This window comes from Drosophila mauritiana, chromosome X, assembly GCF_004382145.1.
Source record: "Drosophila mauritiana strain mau12 chromosome X, ASM438214v1, whole genome shotgun sequence".
Lineage (NCBI taxonomy): Eukaryota > Metazoa > Arthropoda > Insecta > Diptera > Drosophilidae > Drosophila > Drosophila mauritiana.
The window spans coordinates 3008829-3029404 of NC_046672.1; the positions used below are offsets into that span (position 1 = coordinate 3008829).

The following is a 20576-nucleotide window of genomic DNA, read 5'->3' on the forward strand; positions in this document are numbered from 1 at the left end:
TTAAAAAGAACCAAAAACCGAATGAGGCGGAGTGAGAAGAGCGATTCTAACGGTAATTGGTGGCCACTTTCCTTCATTTTCTCTCCTTTTATTACTTAAAACACTTGGACACAGACTTTTAATATACGTGATATAAAGAATCACAGCAACAAAAAAGAAACAAAAAACTCAATTTAATATACGTATTAGAGGAATCACAACAACAAAAAAGAAACAAAAAACACAATTTCCATTCGAAGTGCACGTGCATTTGCACACATACATAAGTATGTACATACATATACATATGTATATGCAAAAACCGCGAGTTGAATATAATAAACGGTAAATTTCGAGTGGAAGTAACTTCAACGGGCGGCGATCACTTATTACGAACATTTTGACCGCGTTTAGCATATATTTAAGCCCGATTACCTGCGTTAATTTGATTAAATTAATACTTTTACACAGCAGTGACGTGCGTTCGCTGGCAATGCTCGCGAAAAAAGAAAGTGTGGGTGAAGGAGGGGGAGCATAAAAGAGCGAGTCTAACGGAAGCCCTTCATTTTCGCGACTGAGCTCCTCTCTTTGATCGCTTCTCTGAGCTGCGCTCTCTGGCCAAAGAAATTGCGGTACATTACTGTTGGTTTGCACTCTGCACAACGGACCACGTGGTATGTAAATACATATATAATACTATTTAATACATATGTATGTATGTACATATTTTAAGTGTTTAGTTTCTCACATGAATACACGGTAAGATAAGTTTTATTTCTTTCACCCCGCTTGCTCTGAGTACTTCCCATGCTATTCCAAGAGGTTGATGGAAAACCAGATTATTGCTGGTTTCCAGCGGGAACTACATACAATCGTGTCTCATGCAAATGTGTGATAACCGCAATCCTTTGAGCGAGATAACTCAAGGATCCAATTGAAGTGCCAGCCATCATCGGCCGGCAACTTTCGTCGCCGGTCATTAGCGACATCCAATCCAATCTCAATGGGGTCCTGGTCCTTGGCAGCGTCCCTGCCAACGGAGCGCACTCCAACTAAGTTCGGAATGGCAACTCAACTCAAGTCAACTCGTGGCCCGAGGGTCCACACCCACTTGAGGGGACTTCTCGAGGATATGGAGATCGGGCTGACAGCTGCAGGCGGTACCGACTGCAATTAGGAGCGGCACAAGTGCTTCCAGATGACCATCGTAAATTATGCAGACGCGCGGGCGTAACCCAAACATCCAAAACATGGAAATCAAATTTCGATGGGCCAGCGCACAGATGCACATGCGATGTACGGATGGATGTATGGATGGGGTTGGCCTGACCACTCGAAAGTATCGGATTGCCGGGCCGCAGGCGCCTGTGGGCGGGTCCTGCAAGGACTTGCGCCCCAGGATAAATCAGCCGGGAACAGCACGGAACCGCCTGCAGTTGCACTCCAACTCCCGCTCTCTCTCGAAAAAAACTCTAAAAAATAATTAAAGGCTCTTGGACACCCGAGCCAGGATAATGACAGCCTTTGTAATGCGAGACGCAACTTCTCCTTCTCATTCGCCTCGGCGTTCTTGTTAGCGTTTTTCCTTTGAATTTGCGCCGCAAACTTTTGTTTATTTGTTTTGTCAACATTTCGGGATCTCTATTTTTTAGAAGTCGTCTTGGGTTTCGTAGCAAGTTTCGTATTCGTTTCATTTCATTTTGGAAAATCAGGAAATGCAACTCAATCAAACGGAGATCCATCCGTCCGTCGACTTGTGTGGCTTTGCTCACACGCATTTTTCACGCTAAGCGATCGGCTCTTTATTGGCCTTAAAAAATATTGTATGTACATATATGTACGCGTATGTATGCCCGCTGAGCCCCCGGCAAAGGGCCCTCAATTTGTCATGCTCGCCGGGTTATTTCATCCTATTTTCATTTTCATTTTCATTCTAGTTGCGTAATGAATTTGTTTTAACCGAGAAACTGCCGTGTTGTGTCAAACACACTTGTGCTTAATTCGATAGTAGAAACTCTGTATTTATTATAGATATTAATTATATTTCAGTTAACTTTAAAATGTTAATTTATCTAAAGTTTCATAAGATAACTATTTTGTTCATTTTTTTTGTAACTAACTAACTTTGTAAGATTATTACACACACTCATTTCTTCTCGACTCACATCACTATTCACAAGTGGTGCTATTATTCTGAACACGACTGTCGCTGCCCAAAATGTGTGGAGTGAACTCTCTCTGCATGTGGCGCTTTTCATTGGATTTTCATTAATTTGAGCCGTGTAGTTTTTCCTTCCCGCTGCTTTTTTTGATGCTGTTGTTATCGTTGTTGTAATTGGTGTTGTTGTTATTATTGTACTTTTTGTGGTTGTTGTTTTTGAAGAGGGCGCGTAATTGATTTGTGGTTCATGCATCCTAAGCAAACAAATTGGATTTGCAGCGGTTGAGCGGTGAGTTTCGGTGTTTTTTGAGGGGCGAAAATTTGGGAGGCAAATCAGTGAAAATCGGGAAAGTCGAGGGGAACCAGGTTTCAAAATCGGCGGGTGACCATTGCAAAAATGTGTATTAAACTGGTAAAAATAATGGGTAATATTCCAGAGCCAGAAAGTACCAACTAATGTACATTTGACATTTGACATTTGATTGGAAAACAATCGAATAAAGAACCAGATAGTACACAAGTTCGCAGCTATGAACTTGTGATACTTCTTCGAAAGCCCATCTAAGCATCGATTTGGAATCGTATTCGACATGAAAGTGCCCCAACAAATTATAATCCAATTACTGCTTGCTCCAGCCCCTCGATGGTGAACAATCCATTATAAGGGTCCTTCCGGCGGCCACTCCACTATAGTAATACCCCCCTATAAGCCACGAATCCGAGCCGTTTCATCAATCATCCGCCCAATCAAATTCGCCGACTCATTCGAGTGACTTTGGTGTTGCTTTTGACACATTTCTCGAGCGCCAAATCGATCATTATCAGCGAATGCCGTCGTCGCAAACGCCCCACAAAAGTTAAGTAAAAACAATATAGACGTGTATATATGTATCGGTATACCCTTTAAAAGTCAGTTTTTATTGTAAAACTAATATGTGCTGGAAGAACTTTAGCTACAAGTTGATTGAAAAGTAATCATATCTCACTTGGGCTATTTATGTGATCTTGCATGCTTTCTATCTCGACTGATGTACCCTCTTTGTTAGGGTACGATTATTCAAAAATGACCAAAAAAGGAGAGAACGATCTGTGGAAAGTAGTGGGCAGCTCATTTGGAGCCCTGATTTTTGGTCATTTGGCGTCCGTTTCGTTCGCCTTGATTCGCCCTGTGTGCAAATTAAGTTTTATTAATTTAATTTTCTAACGAGCCGAGTGATCCGCGCCGCGATTTATGACCCCGAATTATATATTGAGACATATTGCGTACGGTTTTGCGGCTTATTTATTTCTAATTTCGTGCAGAGAAGGCATCGTAATGACCGCTGATGAGGTGTTTATGACCGCGGCCAGGTATCTCGGATATTTTGCATTAGTCACGCTTATTGTCTTCAGCCGAAACGGGGGCGTTTCTTGGCATTCGGTTATGGGTTATGGGCAATAGGCTTTATAGGTCGTGGATCGGCGTTACCCCTTTGTCTTTGCGCCGCATTTCCCGCCGCTTCGAACTCGGGGGCAGTCATTAGACACACAGGGAAACCGCACCAAAATCGAACCGCCAGATGAAACTGAAAACGTGAGAAATTGATTTCGATATGCTGGCGGTGAGTGAGTGAATCGCCGGAAGCCCATCTCTTAGGTGTGGCTCACAATCACATGCAGGTTGCGTTTTGGGATATATGAGCTTTTAAGTGGCGTGCATTCATGGACACCATAAAAAAAAAAAATAATAAAAAAAAAATAGAAAAAAAAACACTGCCAAGGAGTTTGCAACTCATTTTGTCAAGGTCTCATCGAAAGCTCCACGCGCCCCAAAAAAAAATGGAGGCTTCCATCAGTGAAAGTGCTCCCCGATGAAAGCCCGTGAATTACTCGCACCCATTTGTGCGAATTGGTATAATGGAGCGGCGTGCAGGAATGCCCTAATCGGGCCACTGAATACGGCCATCTATCTATTTGGCCAGGCCAAATAGCCCGGTCTACACACAATATACACCAAAATACACCCCCACTCCAAGCGGCCACTTAGCGGAACTCGAACTGTACGGCGCCCAAAAGTGCAGTGCGGAAATCAAACAATGCCATTAGGCTAATAATTGCCGCTCGTTATTGTTGTAATTGTCGGCATTGGAGGCTCTCTAGCTGCCAGCCAGACTAAACGTATTAATTAAGCTATTTATCTAAACTAATGCGAGCATTTAGTGGCCAAGACAAGAAGCAAATTGCACTCATTAGTCCGGCAGTCCGGCAGTCCGGCACTCCAGTCTTCGATGAGCCAGCCGGCCAATCGGTTTTTCTCCCAGAGATAATTGGCCCGGATAAGTAGCAAGTGGCCAGGATTGAGGAATGTTTTCGGGCCAATTGGAGATATCGTCGCTAGCCGGCGGGGCGATCAGCCTGCGATGCGGCGGCTATATCATCATTAAAGCCGCTCCCTGCTCTTAAAAACGGGACTGCGAACACTGCACTCGAAAAAAAGAACGCTTTCTTCAAACGCAACTTGTGCGCTCTAAGCCTTCATTTCACTTACAAGATAGTTTCGAGGTTACCCTTTCTCGCAGTGCAGCTTATCGGCTGCCGCGTCATTAGCTTGATTATGATTATCAATGAGCACATCGCCAACGCCGTCGCCGTGCCACATTAAACAACACAAGAACTTGTCTTTGTCTGAAAACTGGAACTGAAACTGGAGCCAGGGCTCTTTCCCGGGCTTTTAACTTGGCTTTGTCTTTGGACTTGGACTTGCTCAACTGACCGCTGAACTTATTTCACAAATTAATCGTTTGCCACGACAAGGAGTCCATCGGCTGCACCTTGAATTAAGCACTGGAAATATCTTCTTTTAATTAAGAGATCTATCTACAAGTAACTTATGTTATAGATTGAATACTTTGCTATTAAGTGGCATTTTTGTTAACTTAAAGTTCGAATTTCCTCACTTTTTGTATACTTCAGGGTATTAGAAATTCAGTCAATTCCCGCTGTCGCCATCGCTCGTTTTAATTTTCGCCTTAGTTTCGTTTTTGGGGCTTTGTAGCTCGTTCTCCGATGATTTCAAAGATCTGGGATCTCGGTTTCGAGATCTGGTGCGGTTGATAAAAGCGTTTGCCTGCTTCCCAGGCGGCGTGACAAATTGCCGGGACGCAGGTTTCAGATTGGTTTTTGTGCTGCGGTCGCAGGGTTTTTACCAGCTCTAATCATTGTGATTAGCATAATGATGTTGTCGCGGAGGGCGATGTACATACATGCATATATACTATACATCGATTTTGTCAGCTGTTGCCGGCTTCTGATTTCTTTAATGGAGCCCGGGGACAGAAGCCGGAGTCGCAGGACCCCAACTCCTGCACTTACACGTAATCATAATCGTAATAAAAGGCCACATATGGTTGCCAGGTAGCGATAGCTGGGGTACGCAGCTAGGGGGTCAGCCAGGGATAGGTAAAAGCTGGTGGGGGGACTGGCGGGGAGTTGGCCACATGTGCCATCCACACACACACTCGAAGCGAGTGAAATGTGCTCATATTTTAGCATTCCCAACCCCCAAAAGCAACGCAGGAAAAAGTAAAGCGGGCCATCAAAAAGGCAACAACATCATCATAAGCAGCATCCCCAAAACACTCGAAGAAATTGCCCCTCATTCTGCATGCTACGTGAATGTTTGGAGTTTTGAAGTTCATGTTCTTACCTTCAGATACTTTCAATGCAAGCATAAATATAATATATAATAATTCAGAATTTTGAAACGCATGAAAAGATTGTTTCGAGTGCTGCATGCCCCACCTTTATGGCGCTTCCCCGGCTACAATAAAAAGCCACAGAAACTGTCACCAGGCACAATGTTTGACAGATGGACTTGCTAGCTGAAGCCGAGCTCATCTAATTTTTGGTATTTGTTCTCGCTGCCGCTGACGGGGGTTCCTGAACCCCCCAACCCCCCTGCTACCGCATATTCCATTTCCGAAATCAGATTCGAATGCGCTGCTCGTGGATGGATCCTGCTCATCGCGTGTATCCTGCAAACCGCAATATGAATGAAGTTTTAATAGATGTCTACGGTGACACATTAAAGACCAGCCAAGCAAAAAGTGTTTGGCGGGGTGTGGGGGAATAGATGACAATGGGAAAGAATAATGAATCGCGCGATGCAAAGATACAAAGATACAAAGATACAGAGATACATGGGATACATGGGCTACAGGAAGATATATGCGGCAGAGGCTGGCAATATGAAAGTACACGGAATCACTCATATTTTACGACCCACACACATCTGGCACTTTAATGGGGATTGCTTGCAGCGGGCTTAAAAGATCATAAACGGCTGTGCTCGCGGTGCGCAAAGTTCATAGTTCGTGGAATTATGGGGGCCCAGAGATTGAATTTTAATTGGCGCGGCTTAAGAGTAACTGCATTTTATTGTAATCGCATTTTCAAGGAATACGGCCTGGGAAAGAGGGCGCATACAAATGGCATTGAAAATATGAAATCGCTGTTTCACAGATACTAGTTAGTAATTAGAACTAAGGATGAACAGCTGTCCAGCTTAGTAACACTGCGGTTTTCCCCTCCCCCCGCCATTTTTGAACGCTTTGTAATTTTTCATGGAGCCTTAATGTAATAACGGGAAATATTCCATATCGAAAAGGAATCATTGCAGCGCCTTTTATCGCTGGCAAAGTTTTGAAAGTTAGTCACTTACCTGCGAGTCGCCCCACCACACTCATTTCGCTCCTGGACCTCCGGCAACCTTTCACGTTGTTCGCCATAAACATAAAAGTTGCCTGCTTCCTTCCGCCGAACAGATGGGCGGCGGAAAGGGGGGCGTGCCACTTTTGGCAGGGGTGTTGCCACAAAGCCCCTGCATATTGTATTTATATTTTGTGATTTTAATGCGGCATTTTGTGGCTGCGGCTTTCACTGTAAGTGTAAGTGTGTGTTTTTTACACGTGCACTCAGCGAAAAAGTGTGTATCCTCTTTGTGGCCCCGCTTCATTTCCCTGTGAAAAAGTCAGCAAGGAAGAAAAAGCTGCAACTTCCTTTAGCACAAAGACTCGCATGATTGATTAAGAAACTACATTTCGCTGCGTGTACATGTGCTCAACATTAGCAGCAACATTTTTATGACATAATTTTTGTGTTGTTCACCAGCAGAGAACAGCAAAAGGTGGCACGGGGGCACCCAACAAAAAAGGTGAGCCACCGCCAGACAATCTGCATATGTGGGTACGGATTGCGATCCCCCACGTAACTTCGATGACCCGGCAGGAGTCTGCAGGATGGGATTCCGGAATGGAGGCGGTTGCCTTGGACTCTTGTTTTTACCCAGCACCACCTCCCCGTGAATTGTAATTACAAGCATGTAACCTAATGACACGCCGCTGCCTTTGGCCCACCCACTGCAAATCTCCTTCACATATATATGTGTATATGTGTATATATAAGTATATATGTGTGTACCCACCTTCGAAGGAAGGGAATCTCTCTTTTTTTTGGGTTCTTCTTGTGGCTTAAGTGGAAAATGTTGTACAACAAAAAATTGTGAGGGAAATGCAGGAAAGTGCGAGGTAAGAGTCATATCATTGCTGGATTTTTATGCCACGGGCTTTTACTTTAAATTTCACATTACTCAGAAATAGTACAGCATTAAGCGAATTAAAACAGAGCAGTGCCACCGCATGATTTAATAATTTTCCAGCTTTAAAATTTTCAAGCAGCTTAAATGGAAATTAGCTGTGAACGCAGCGGGTTAATGAAGACGACGACTGACATTGGCGAGGAATCGTTATACGCTGTGACCTCTGACCTCAGCCCGAATTCAAGTGCCTAGCGTATTCCTTTGCAGACAGGACACAAGCTCATTAACACACGGAAAAGTGTGGAAAACAAAAACGCGTCCCAACATCGCCAATTGCAGGTGTAATATTTCAATGTGCGTGGGCCTTTAACCCCCAACTGCCCCAGCTAAATTTATACTCCGACTGGGCTGCAACAAATACACTGAGAGAAATACAGCACATTGGCATATCTCATGACTCGTTGAAACAGAATTCCTTGCCAATTTTCTCGCAGTGCAGGCAGCGCAAATCGCACGGAGTAGCTGGCTGGCGAGTTATGTGCAGCCTAGAAAACAGGCTGGAAAGAAAACCAGAATAGAACCTCGAACACCCCGACCTTGTGGGTGGTTGGGTGTATTATCTTTTGAATTTATTACCTACAAATGTTATTTCTAGAACGTTAGACACCGCGCGTTCGCTGGAAGCTGCGTTGCAAGTCGAGTTTTATGCGCGTTCATTAGGGGCACCATGGAAAACACAAAAACCGAAGCCTGAAAAATACGCACAAGCCGAAAAACAGAGGAAAAAAGGAAATTGTGCGCAGGCAAGAAGGAAAGCCAAGCCGGGGCAAAAAACATCATTAAATTTATGAGAGACTTCGGCCTGGCAAAACACGTAAAACAGCTCGAAACAAAGCAGCTTTGGGGTTGCGGGGATATATATGCATATATATATATCCCGATAGGGGACCTCAACTTTGGCATAATTATCCCAGGTGGTTCTTAGGCCAAAAACTAAACATCTCGGCGGTTTTCCGGAATTTAGCGCAAGCGAAAGTTTAGTTCAAGCCGAAGAAAGGCGAGAAGAAATGTTTTATGTGCACGGCTGTGATTTGGCGAACATTCTGCGCAGAATGACCTTTGTTTTTAACAGGTCAATTCAATATAGTTCACTAGCGAGACACTGGGATTTAAACATATAATTATGAAGAATCTGCTGCTTCGGGCACTCTTAACCCTTTCTGGCTTAACCCAATGGCAGCCGAAGGCCAAACTGTTGCATTTCCGCCCATCTTGCCTTTCCGGTCTTTGACATTCACAACAGTTTTTCCCGGCAGGCGGCGGCGTGGTGGCGAAGGGGCAGGGTCATGACAGTTAGTCATAGCATGTTTACAGAGTGGGTGGTGGGCGAAAAACACACACACACGAGCGAGCGAGCGAGCGAAAAGGGGTGAGACTATGGGTGGAAAAGCAAGACAGCGACAGCGACCATAATGGCGTCATAAAGATGATATCATAATTTCCTACTTTGCTTTCCTTTTTCCCCATTATTGTGCTGCGGTCTCCCTCGCTCACAACACTTCCCTTTCTAGCCCGCTTCTCTCCGGTTTTCATTTGCTTTTCCCGCTTTTCCTGCTAACTGTTATTTGCTTTGCCCGCATTCACAGTAGGCAATCGCAGTGTTGGAAACTAATCCAAGGAATTCACTAAGTCAACTATCTAAAGTGTTCGGTTGTTATTTAGGATCATTATTTCAGCTTGATTTTTCTTAATATGTTATTTAAGCTAAAATAAGTCAGCTAAGCCATTTAGCTTTTAATCTAGTAATCTCTCAAAACATTCTTGGCATTATTTTAGATAGTAATTTTTTATAGCTAGTCAACTCGTTCGACTTTTCACTGTACCTTTGCAATTTTCAGTTTTATTTTTCCATTTATGTCCGCTGCTTGTTTAGCGTTTCTATTTGAATGGTGGCCAAACAATTCGTCAATATTTGTCAAGCCGTTTGGTCAAGGTGCCAGCTCCGCCTTAACCCCCTAAAGCCCCCGTGCCGCGGCCACTCTTAATGTGCTTGCAAATCGTTCCAGGAAATTGAGTGAGCTGCACACTCCAAGGAGAGGAAAAAAGGAAAAATAGTAGAACACAAAAAAAAAATATAAAACGCAAGCAAAATAAATTCCCTTCGTTTGGAAAAATTATATGAATAAATTTAATTTTATCAAGCGCTGGCGAAGAAAAAAGCCAAGAAAAAGCGGAAATATTTTGTACAACTAAACGGACCATGGCCGCCAGAAAAGCGGGGGATCCCCCAGACCGGAAATGCTGTACATTGAGGTCCTGCGATGTGGGGAAGTGGGGAAATGCAGTGGAAAGGGCTCTGTCTTTCGCTCCCCAAACTTAGAATCTATTTAAAGGCGAACGTTCGCCTTAAGTGGCGGCCATAAAAAAGAGTTGCGGAATCTGGAATTACGCTTCAGATCGCGACGAGCGTGGAATTCGCGTTTTTAATGGGCTCTACTTGGAAAGAGCACTTCCAGTTTGCAGTCAATATTTGCGGCTTAAAACATTTTCTGTAAAATTATGATCGTTATTATTATTTGGAAAAAGAATTTCTGAAATGAGCTACCAAGAAATTATAGATGTTTTCTACACTAAAATGTATAATTATTTGAATGTCAAATATATTTTCAAATCAATTCAAACATGAAAACGTGGCAAAAAATGCAAAGCTCCTAATTACCAATTAATGGGTGGCCAAGGAAAAGCTTTTACGACTCGTTCGCTTAGGCCATATTTCGTGTTAACATTTAACGCGCCCTAAAAGCCACCCCCCAAACCGCAAAATGGCCCCAACTTTAAGTTAATAAAATTTTATTTGCCTTTCATTTTCATTTACTTGAATTTTATTATTTTATTTTGATCATGCTGGGGAGAGGAGTGGAGTGGGGCGAGGGGCAGTAAGCCAAATTGACATGAAATCAAATGAAGAAATTTTTATGAAGCTATTAAAGCGAACAACAACCGAAACGGAACCGAATAAATAAATAAGAAACTGCAAGGACCTCAAGGAGCAAAAAGCCGAGAAGAAACATATTTCAGCGGCGGACGGAAATGGGAATGGGAATGGGAATCAAATCAAATCAAAGTAAAATTAAAAACCCATAAAAAAGCGCGCCTTAAGCCGGAAAAACAACTGGCGAGTGACAATATTAAATGGGCAAAGACAAAAACGAAACAATGACAACAAATGGAAATGCGCAATTTATATATTTGAGACTTCATTGCGAATAGATTGAAGGCATAAATTTAAGTAAAAATTCGTATATCATTAGTGTTGATAAGCTCTGAATGAATAGATCCGATAAAACTGTAAATGCATTCGATTAAATAGAGACACATATTTGACTAACATACTGCTCCAAATCCAGTTGGCAAATCCCTTGGAGCCGAAACGCAAAGTTCCCCATGAAATTGCCACCAAAAATTTACATTAACCCCATGGAGTGTGAACGTAAATATGTGCCAGCACATATCTCTTTCAGAATAATTAAATGCTAAAGTAGTGCCAGACTCCTCGAGGCTTCGGCGCTGACGCGGCGTGTTGGGCTTTGCCGGGAAAAGCCGGAAAAGCGGGGAAGCGGGGAAAGCGGGAAAAGTGTCAGCCTCGGTGGGGTTAAATGGCAAAGAAACTGAAAAGGCACACACACTCAAATGAATTAAAATGCAATTGAAATATGGCAAATGGCATGCGTCGGTTGTCGAGAAAACGGCTTGAAACTCTGATGGGTGGAAAATGTGAGGGAAATGCAACAAGCTTTCGGTATTCTGCATTCGATGCAAAGATGTCGCAAACATCCCGAGAACTGAGGCAAATAATTCAGAAATGCTTTACTCTAAATGCAATTATATTATTAAATATAATGTCTGATATAATATTGCACATACGTTTCCTTTTGAGCGATAACTCGCCGCTCAGCAGGACACAAATGTGGAAACGTGTTTCATTTTCACAGAATAATTTAAGCAAAAGGATGACTAGGAAATTGAATCAACAAATCGATTTTCACTTCAATTTTTTGCATTCATAGGCTTGAAACAAGTCGAATTTTAATAAAATGTGGGCTGTTCTTGTAATAGATGAATATATATATATTTTTTGCAACCAATCGCAGACTTTCACTATTGCCGCTCAACGAAGGAAGGCATTTGGCTTCATTGATTAATTGTTTATAATTTATTAGCAGCTAAGCGCCCAGGAACTTAAGTCTAATATTTCCCAGTAGTTTGCCGCACTCAATCTTTTATTCGTGCAGAGCTTATTAATATCGCACAAAGGACATCAATCAAACGGACAAATTGAAAATTATTCCACTGGACGGCAAGGTTGCAAAATGAAGTATTGAAATATTGCCAAGATCGCTTAATTATAAATTGGCGCATAATTAAAGAGCAACAATTGCGAGGACAATGATGTCTCGTCGTCGTTCGTCATCACCATCATCAGGTTCAGCCACCACGCTTTTCCAGCCCACCCACATTTCCACACCCATTTCTGCTCGGTCCGAGCGACGTCTTAAGCTTTGAAAACACTTCTTTGTGTCACTCTGGTATTTAACCTGGAGCTTTCGCCGCCAGTGGGTGGCTAATTGGAAATTTAAATGCCGCTCCAGCGCCCACTGATGCTGGCACGCCCCCTGCCGCCCACGTACCGCTGCTGTGGCAACGTCTCATGTCTAATTAAACGTGAAAATCCTTGACCTTTGAACCTTTTGTCGGCTGGGTTGGTGGCAGCTCGGCTCGGGAAAACCTCCAGCCAGCGGGGCCAAATCGAAAGAACAGGAAGTGAAATATTTGCGTTGGCATTGCTTTGACAGTGTTTGTCTGCACGCCGTGCACTGAGCGAAAAGGGTGCTAGCTTAGGATATATATCAGACTCTATTCTTGTACTTTGGACCTCTGGATTTTGTTGGCCAGTGTAGGCAGCCCCTTCTATGCTCTGCAGCGATGACAGTGGCTCATCTCACAAACATGTAGGGGTAAGGAAAACATTTGCCATTGTTGTTCCAAATGGCGTCACTGGCGTTGCAGCAGCAATTGTTGAAAACGCAATTTCGATTCGGGTCGCCCTACTCCTTCTTGTTCCTCGTCTTCATCATCATCACTGGGGCTGCCCCTCACTTTTGTATTTTTGTATTTTCGTTCTGGTCCCCCGAGCCACTCGAATCGCATTTCAGTTGGAGTGTGAATCATTTCCGTTCGAATTTGGTTCATTGCATGATTTTCACATTATACTCGCAGTAAGAACGTGGAACGTCGGGGGCCGACAGGGGTTAAGATCTTGGCAGGACCCTCGCTTGATTGTGTTTCCTTAACTTCTTTTCGAGCGCAATTATTGACGTGTGCCCCTTGGAATAAAAAGAAAAACGAAAATAAAAAATAGAAAATAAAACGCCAACAATGAGCGACTTACAACAGTCACGGTGCTTATTTTCCATTACAACTCCATTGATACTTAAGCAGTTTGCCTACCCTTTGCTTTTAAACAGTTGACTATGCCCGGCTCTTTGATAAATGTGCTGGTTACTACGAAATGAATTATTGTAAAACTAGAAACGTTATTTCAGTGCATTCATTTTTCCGGCTAAGAATCGATACTACATACTAATGGATAGCACAACGTCTGCTACGCGTTTCTCGCTTTTCTCCTCCCTCGTTTCTTCAGTTGGTATTATTTGCGCTCGAACGGCTTGAGTAGCATAATAATTGCCCTACTAGCGGCGGAAACGGAAGCGCTCATCACGCATCCCCCTCCACATCTTTGCTCTCGTTCGCACCCACTTGAGGCGAGCGTAAAAACAAAATTTTCGGCCTGACTAAATAGAAGTATCAACGCCGAAACTCAATTTCCAAACAACAACAAGCGGTGTGGCTGTACACAAATATATCAAACGCAAATACAATAACACGGGCATCAGGCGCTAAGCACACAAAACTTTAATATTTAAAATTTTCTATTGAAATGCCCGAGCAAACAGTCAAATACGAAAACGAGCGGGAGGCAACAAAACAAATCTGAGAAATGTACAAAATGCATAGACCAACGGAAGTGCCAAGCATTACAGATTTTGTAGGCCACGATTCGAGGCTGAGATACAGTGGACTAAAAAAATACATTTTATTTGTTAAACTATGTTACTGAAAAGGAAAATCTTTTCAAAAGATTTTGTACCAAAATTATATGTATTTTGCTTACAATTTTGAAAATAACCGACCAAACGTGAAGTGTCATACCTCGTTAGACTCGTAATTATATTGCCAATCGATTGGCATTCAAAAAAAACATTTTAATTTATTTCCGTTTTTTTTGCCAAAAATCATGATTAAAAAAAACTGCAAAAAATGGCAAAAAATATTTTTTTCCAAATCCGCAAGAATTTGATTAGGGTGGTTTCATTGGATCATTAGCTGCACAAAGCAGTCAAAATTATTGCACTGTGACGCATTTTAGCCAAGTTATGACAAATTTACCCCTCGTAGATATCGAATTTCCGTATAAATCCGATTACTGACTAAAAAAGATTGTTAGAAATAGTTTTTAATTCAGTTGATGTCATTAAAATTAAATCCATCCTCTGGTTTTTCAACTCGTTGATACCACTGTGCTTGAGGCGGCGCTTCCTTCCAATTTCCAGCTGTCATCGGCCACAAAATAACAAAAACAAGAGCGACTCGAACAACTGCAATCATAACAACACTAAAGAGGCAGAACACAAACAAAAGCGGCAACAACGTCGTAAAAGGGCAACCGAAATGAAAAAAGAAACTACCAGAAGAATGCCAGAAAGAATGAAATGGGGGCGGAGAACTAAGGGAAGAAAGATAAAAAATTCAAAGTCAAAACTGCTCGTATTCTGGATTTTCCGGAGTGCAGCAATTAGATTAAAGCTCCTTCCTCTCTCTTCTTCACCCACGAAAGCCTTACCTTCTGCGGATCGCATAGCACTGTCTCTTTCGCGCCATGTATAGCCCTCTCTTTCGGCAGACAGCTTCCGTTGTTCCGCCCTCGATTATGCGGAAACAACTCGAAAGGCTCAAGTACAGTGAAGATTGCACGAATGCAATTTGTTTCAAGTTGAAATACAATTTAAATCTTCAAGTTCACTGTTATAGATTTTTATTATTAGGCAATTTTTTTCTATTATGATATATTCTTTATAATCCCTTGACTATGCTACAGATTTGTGTATGTGTATGGATCGCCTAGTATTCCTAGTTCACTGTACCATTCATCTGCGGCTCATTGGCATTTGAAGCGTCTCGTGTTTCCGTCGCACATCTCCCTCACTCCGCATTTAGCCCCCTCTCTTTCTCTGTCTAAAGTCGTTTGTCGTTTCCACTAAGTAAGTAATCCCGATAAATAAGAGGAAGAGGCGACCGAGCGCCAAACGAGCATCCAAAATCCCAGGAAATATGCACAAAAATGTACATAAATTCGGGGGAAGGGGGCTCCCCAAACTGATCCACATGGACACGTGTGTCCCGCTCGGCATCGCAGCACCCTCTACCCGTCCCTGTCGCCCCGCCCAGGACACCGTATGGCCCTCTCGCTCCGTCCGCACCTCGGCATACCGCTCAACTACCTCATCTGCCGTTCTCGGCCATTCATTCCCATTCATTCAACGCTTCATTGCTGCGGTAATTGCTTCCAAATGCTTAAACGCTCGCATTGTTGTTGTCCCCCGATACACTGAGCGAAATTGGTATGCAAAAACTCCATGAACGAACACTAACATTTTTCACTCTCAAATTGCATTGATGCAACTCATGTAAACCCAATCTTATATTTGCTAAATCTTCTTATGCAAAAAGTTTTGGATGCATTGCATCGTGGTTTTTCTCGCAGTGCACTCTGATTTCTTGGTGTCGTCCCCACTCAGCACTATCTCTTCCGACTTCCAGTTTTCGGTTTCAAGTTGGGATGTCCAACATGTGTCGTCGTCATTGATTTGTTGTTGATGGGCATGCGACGGCTGCTGAGCTGTGCGAGTGCGACGGGGCGATGGGGCGATGGACCGGGACATCGGCTGTCTCGTTCTATTGACATTCGTCTGTCACAACCCAGAAATCAAAATTGGGGGAAAAAAATGAAAAGCGAAACGAGATCCCTGGCCCCAAAAATTTCCCAAAGACGCCCCTTTTTTGTTGTTTTTTCGGTTCTGGTGCGGCATTTTTTTCTTTTTCCTTTTTTTTTTTTGGGAGGCGTTACTCGTAAATTTTGGTATAAAAACATTTCGCACTATCGAAGATAAAAACGCAGTGCACTGAACAAAAATGTGGCCACGTTGCAGTGCACAAAATTCTTAAATTCTTTCAGTACTTAAAATGTAAACTTAAGAAAATAAAAGTAGAGTGTGTGAGGGTTTGTAAAGAAGTGGGCGGTGGGTGGCTAGTGGGCGGTTCGTGGGTGGGATTGGCATGGAAAGTTCTCAGTTGCATTCTGGGCCAGCTTTTAATTATGGGCCTGGCCTTTGTTGCAAACATCTGTTGTGTCTTCTTCACATTGCCTCCTTTTCCACTCATGTTCTTTTTTGCATGCGCATTTTATTTAAATTTTTAACCCCATTCCCAATCGCAGGGGAAAATAAGAGAGCAGCAGATGCGTGAATTGTCAATAGTTCTTCGAACTGGAAAAACTGGAGAGGGGGAAAAGCGCTTTTCAAGTGCTTTGTCACGAGATCACAGTGGGAACTTGGAGGCTGCCTGGCAGAACTGCAAAAAGTATGAATAACAAGCTTTAAAAAATTTTAATTTTTTTATTTTAATTTAAATCTATTCGTGAAAGATTTTCGCTAAAATTAAATCATGTTTTATGCATCAAATGACATACAACTATGTAGATATTAAAGCCCTGCTTGCTGCAAAGATTAAAATTTAATTGAATTATTTGTATAATTTTTAAAACTAAGCCATTAGCATATATTATTTTATAGTAATATACATTAGTGAAACCAACCTGGCGATGCCCACTGTGTTTTCGCAGCATTTGGGTGACCCATTCTCCGGTGGAAATGGAAGTGGCAGTGGGACTCTTTATGCCAGTTTGTCTTATCAATGTCAAGAGTTCGCCTTCCCATATAACACTTTTCCCCCGCGGGCCTGTCGCCTCCAATATATGACTCCAGCTAGGTACAGTCGAGTTCAAGCTATTAGCATAATAATGAAAAAACCAGTGATTCAATTAAATCAATCTTAAATAACCGTTGACCTAGTTTTAACTTTAAATCTTGCGATACTTGCAATGCTAGTTATAATTGAAAATTCGTAATTTGCCAGCGCATTGGTGGGAGTTATAGTTTTTAAACTTCTGTATGTATTTATATTTATAGTTTTACACACATTGCGATGTGGGGCATGCTGTTGGCGCTGTCACTTTTGTGTGGCACTTCCGCTTGTTTTTTTTTTCGTAGCTGCATCTGCCGGCCACCAATCAAGATTTTAATGCGTCGGGCCCGATGGCTAATTTATGCCGGGCTATAATATCACTTAAGCCCCCCGATATCTTCGCATGTGCATATGTAGGAGGCTCCAAAAAACGCTGGGCTGTTACCGAAAGCAGAACTGTTATATCCTTAACATGGCAGCCGACAGCCAACGACCTGGTTTTGAAAGCACGAAGCTGCCTTCGTTTCGCTTCGTTTAAATTTAGTACAACATGCTAGCAGGGCAACGGACAGAGAGAGAGAGAGCGAGAGGGACAGGCCGCGGAGCGAAAGAGAGGGAGCAACGCTCGGGTATTTTATTTTTAGCAGGCAGTACGGCACGCGAACTCCACTTTTTGGGAACACTTTTCCATGCCGTGCGGCTGCGGGAGGGGGTCCCAAGCGGGAACAGTTTTCCCCCCCAAGCATTTCACATTGTTTTTGCATGCGCGTGTGCCTCTGTTAACGCCGACGTCGACGCCGGCCGAGACGCCACAGCAGCGACGGCCAAAGAGCGATTTTCCTATAACAAGTTTTTAGTACGTGTTCCGATGTCGAGTAATTCGGTTGCGTGACGCTCGCAGCAACAACAAGCCACAAATACAACAACAACAGCAGCAAGCACAACATAAATTTAAATAATAAAACAGCCCCACAACCACAAATACTGCATCGCAATGAAATAAACAACAATCGCATAATGCCAGCAACCAAATTTTTTGAAAGTGCAATCTGTGTTTGTTCCTAGAATTAAACAAGTCTATAATATAAGTCACGAGAAACCATGCCGAAAAATCGAAAATAAAATCCTCAAAAAAATCTACGAAAATTCTAAAAAAAAAAATCACTAAAAAATACCCAATAAATCTCAACATAACAAAAAAAAAAAAATTAATTACTTTTTTTTGTTATTGTGTGTGCCTGTGTTATTGTGTGTGTTGGCCAACTTCCTGTGCAACCGGTCTGCAAAAGAGAAATATCCAGCCCATTCATTCAGCATCCGACGCTAGTTGCACCTGCAACAAAAAAGAAAAAAAAGAAAAAAATACGCAACACAACTAAAAAAGGAAAGAGAAGCGTTTTCTAGAAGTAGAAGTTGGCGACATAAACCCGTTTTTTGAGTGGGGGAAACAGCAGCGCCTCCAAGGCCAAACACGATATCCACTTGGTCACAACAACAACAACAACAAAAGCCACCTCGCAGGACCGCAGAAAACAAAAAAGCTGAGAAAAAAAAACACAGCAGCGAGCAACTTTCCACATTTTTCCTGGGCATTTTCCTTTATGGTAAGTCGCGTTTAAAGCACTTAAGTGGTGTGCAACTTGTTAAATAATCCAAGTTAAATTCAATTCGCACTAAGCTTCAGTTAACACAATTAATATTTTATCTAATATTTTTAAGCACATTATTTAAATTTAAGTTTTAAAGCACACACACACAGACTTTCCTAAATGCCTGAAAACCTGTGACTAGCCTGAAACATTTTTAGTTTTTACGTATTCCAATTCCTTGAAGGAGCTCTCACAATGTTTGTTTTATGTGCGATGGGTAAACTTAAAAAAGCCCAGAGGGGCTGGCAAGGGTTAAGAGGTCTGAGCTGGGCTCGAGGACTTTTACTCAAGACCGAAAAATGTTTCTCCTTCATATTTGATGCAGCTAAGTATGCTATGCTTTATTTCCCCATTTTCCCTGCGAGCTTTTCCTTTTGTTTAACTTGCATTTGGGGGGCTGTTGCTTGAGTGCAAGTGAAACCCAAGCCGGGCCAATCATCAGTCAATCCAGCCATCAATCAATCAATCAATGCAAAATGACTTGGAACTTTGTTTTCTTTTTTTGATGTCATGAGGCCGTGGTATGTACATGGCGAAAATGTTTCAAGTCAATTAGGCAAGGCGCCCACGTCATAAGTGTGTTAAAAAGAAATGAAAAAGGTAGGTGGGTACGTGGGACGTGTTGCCCGGGGGTCAGAGGTCGGATTCCGCTTCCGGACTGCGCTAATGGAATGACCAGAACTGCCAGACTTCCACAGCTGAGCAAACTCACTTGGGTGTGCTGGCTTACAAGGGCTATTTATGTTGACTTAATATGCATAATTATTTAGTGGCTTTTTTTCTCATTTAACGCTGAGTCTGCACAAGTTAATTAAATAGTTTGACCTTCTCTCTCTCTCTTAAGTACACTGTGAGCTTTTCTGTCTAATTATTTTACTTGTAATATGACATATTAGTACTATCCATGATAATTTCTAACCACTTTTCAACTATCCACAGTTATTTGTATGCAACTTAAAGAGTTCCAAGCTCCTCGCTTTTGCGCAGACAAACTCTTTGACAGATGAGATTTCATTTGGCTTAGATTCCCGTGCAATTTAATTGTAGTTCGCGAGCGAATCGCTTGAAAGTCGGTGAAAAACCCCTGCGCGTTTCCCACTCCATTAACTTTTAGCCAATTGCCAAAAAATGACAAAAGACAACAGCAACAAACAAAATTCTTGTTTGCCAATCAAATTTTTCAAGTGAAGACCACAACAAAGCAACTGGCGAGGAAGAACGGGTAATAGCGACAACAAAAAAAGGGGTGGTCGCCGAGAGGGGGCGGGGGGCGGAGTATTCGGAAAAATGTGGGTGGAAAACCTCAACAAACCAGACCAAAAATATTTCTCTCTTCTCCTGTTTTTTTGGTGTTTCACTTTTTTTCGTTCTTTGAGTCATAAAATTTCTGATTTTTTTCAAGTCGAAACTTTTCTAATCAAATTAAGAGTAAGGCAAATGTGGGAGTTGGGTGTGGGCGGCGAGGGCGTGGCAGTGTGATGCTGTGAAAGTGAAAATTATCTAAGCCAATTTAAAGTCCAGCGAGATATTTAGAGTACAGTGCAGTTCATCAACTTTGGTCCAGTTCTCAAATAATAAATTTTATAATAAGTTAAATATACAAAGTATAGTAACTTTAGACGCTTAGATTAGACTACCATGTAGTAGTAGTAGTTCTTCAAAAATTGACAAACACACACAGTGGACTTTAATAATCGGCAACAAAAAAATATATGAAACTGAAATGTGGAACAATAAATCCAGCGCCATAGCAAATGGAATCCGTATCCGTAAAAGTGCACACAACTTCACAGACTTCTCAACTCTGATCCCTTGCCAGTGATTTAACGACGTGAAACGCACTGTGCTGCCCCATAAAAATGTTCATCATCATTTGTTGCTTCGCCCAACTGCAAATGGGCAAAAGTTTACACATCTCAATGACCTTGGGTACCAGGGAAAAAAAAAATACCCAACAACACCCACACCCACCGTCAAAAAAAAAAAAACATATTTATTTATAAATACGATGCGAAAAGCGGAGCGGAAAAAAATAGAAAAGTTTGCTGCATAAAACTGAATTACCGGAAAT

At 42.3% G+C, this 20576-nt stretch overlaps 1 protein-coding gene across 1 annotated transcript in view; it reads left to right on the plus strand.

Annotated features, from left to right (window-relative positions):
* The first annotated feature begins 17702 nt into the window (after nucleotides 1-17702).
* The window catches only part of LOC117146940 (irregular chiasm C-roughest protein), a 34201-nt gene continuing 31327 nt past the window's right edge, over nucleotides 17703-20576 (plus strand). Inside the window, exon 1 of the mRNA XM_033313590.1 lies at nucleotides 17703-18460. The gene's annotated coding sequence lies outside the window, so the exon portion shown is untranslated. The remainder of the gene's footprint in view (nucleotides 18461-20576) is intronic.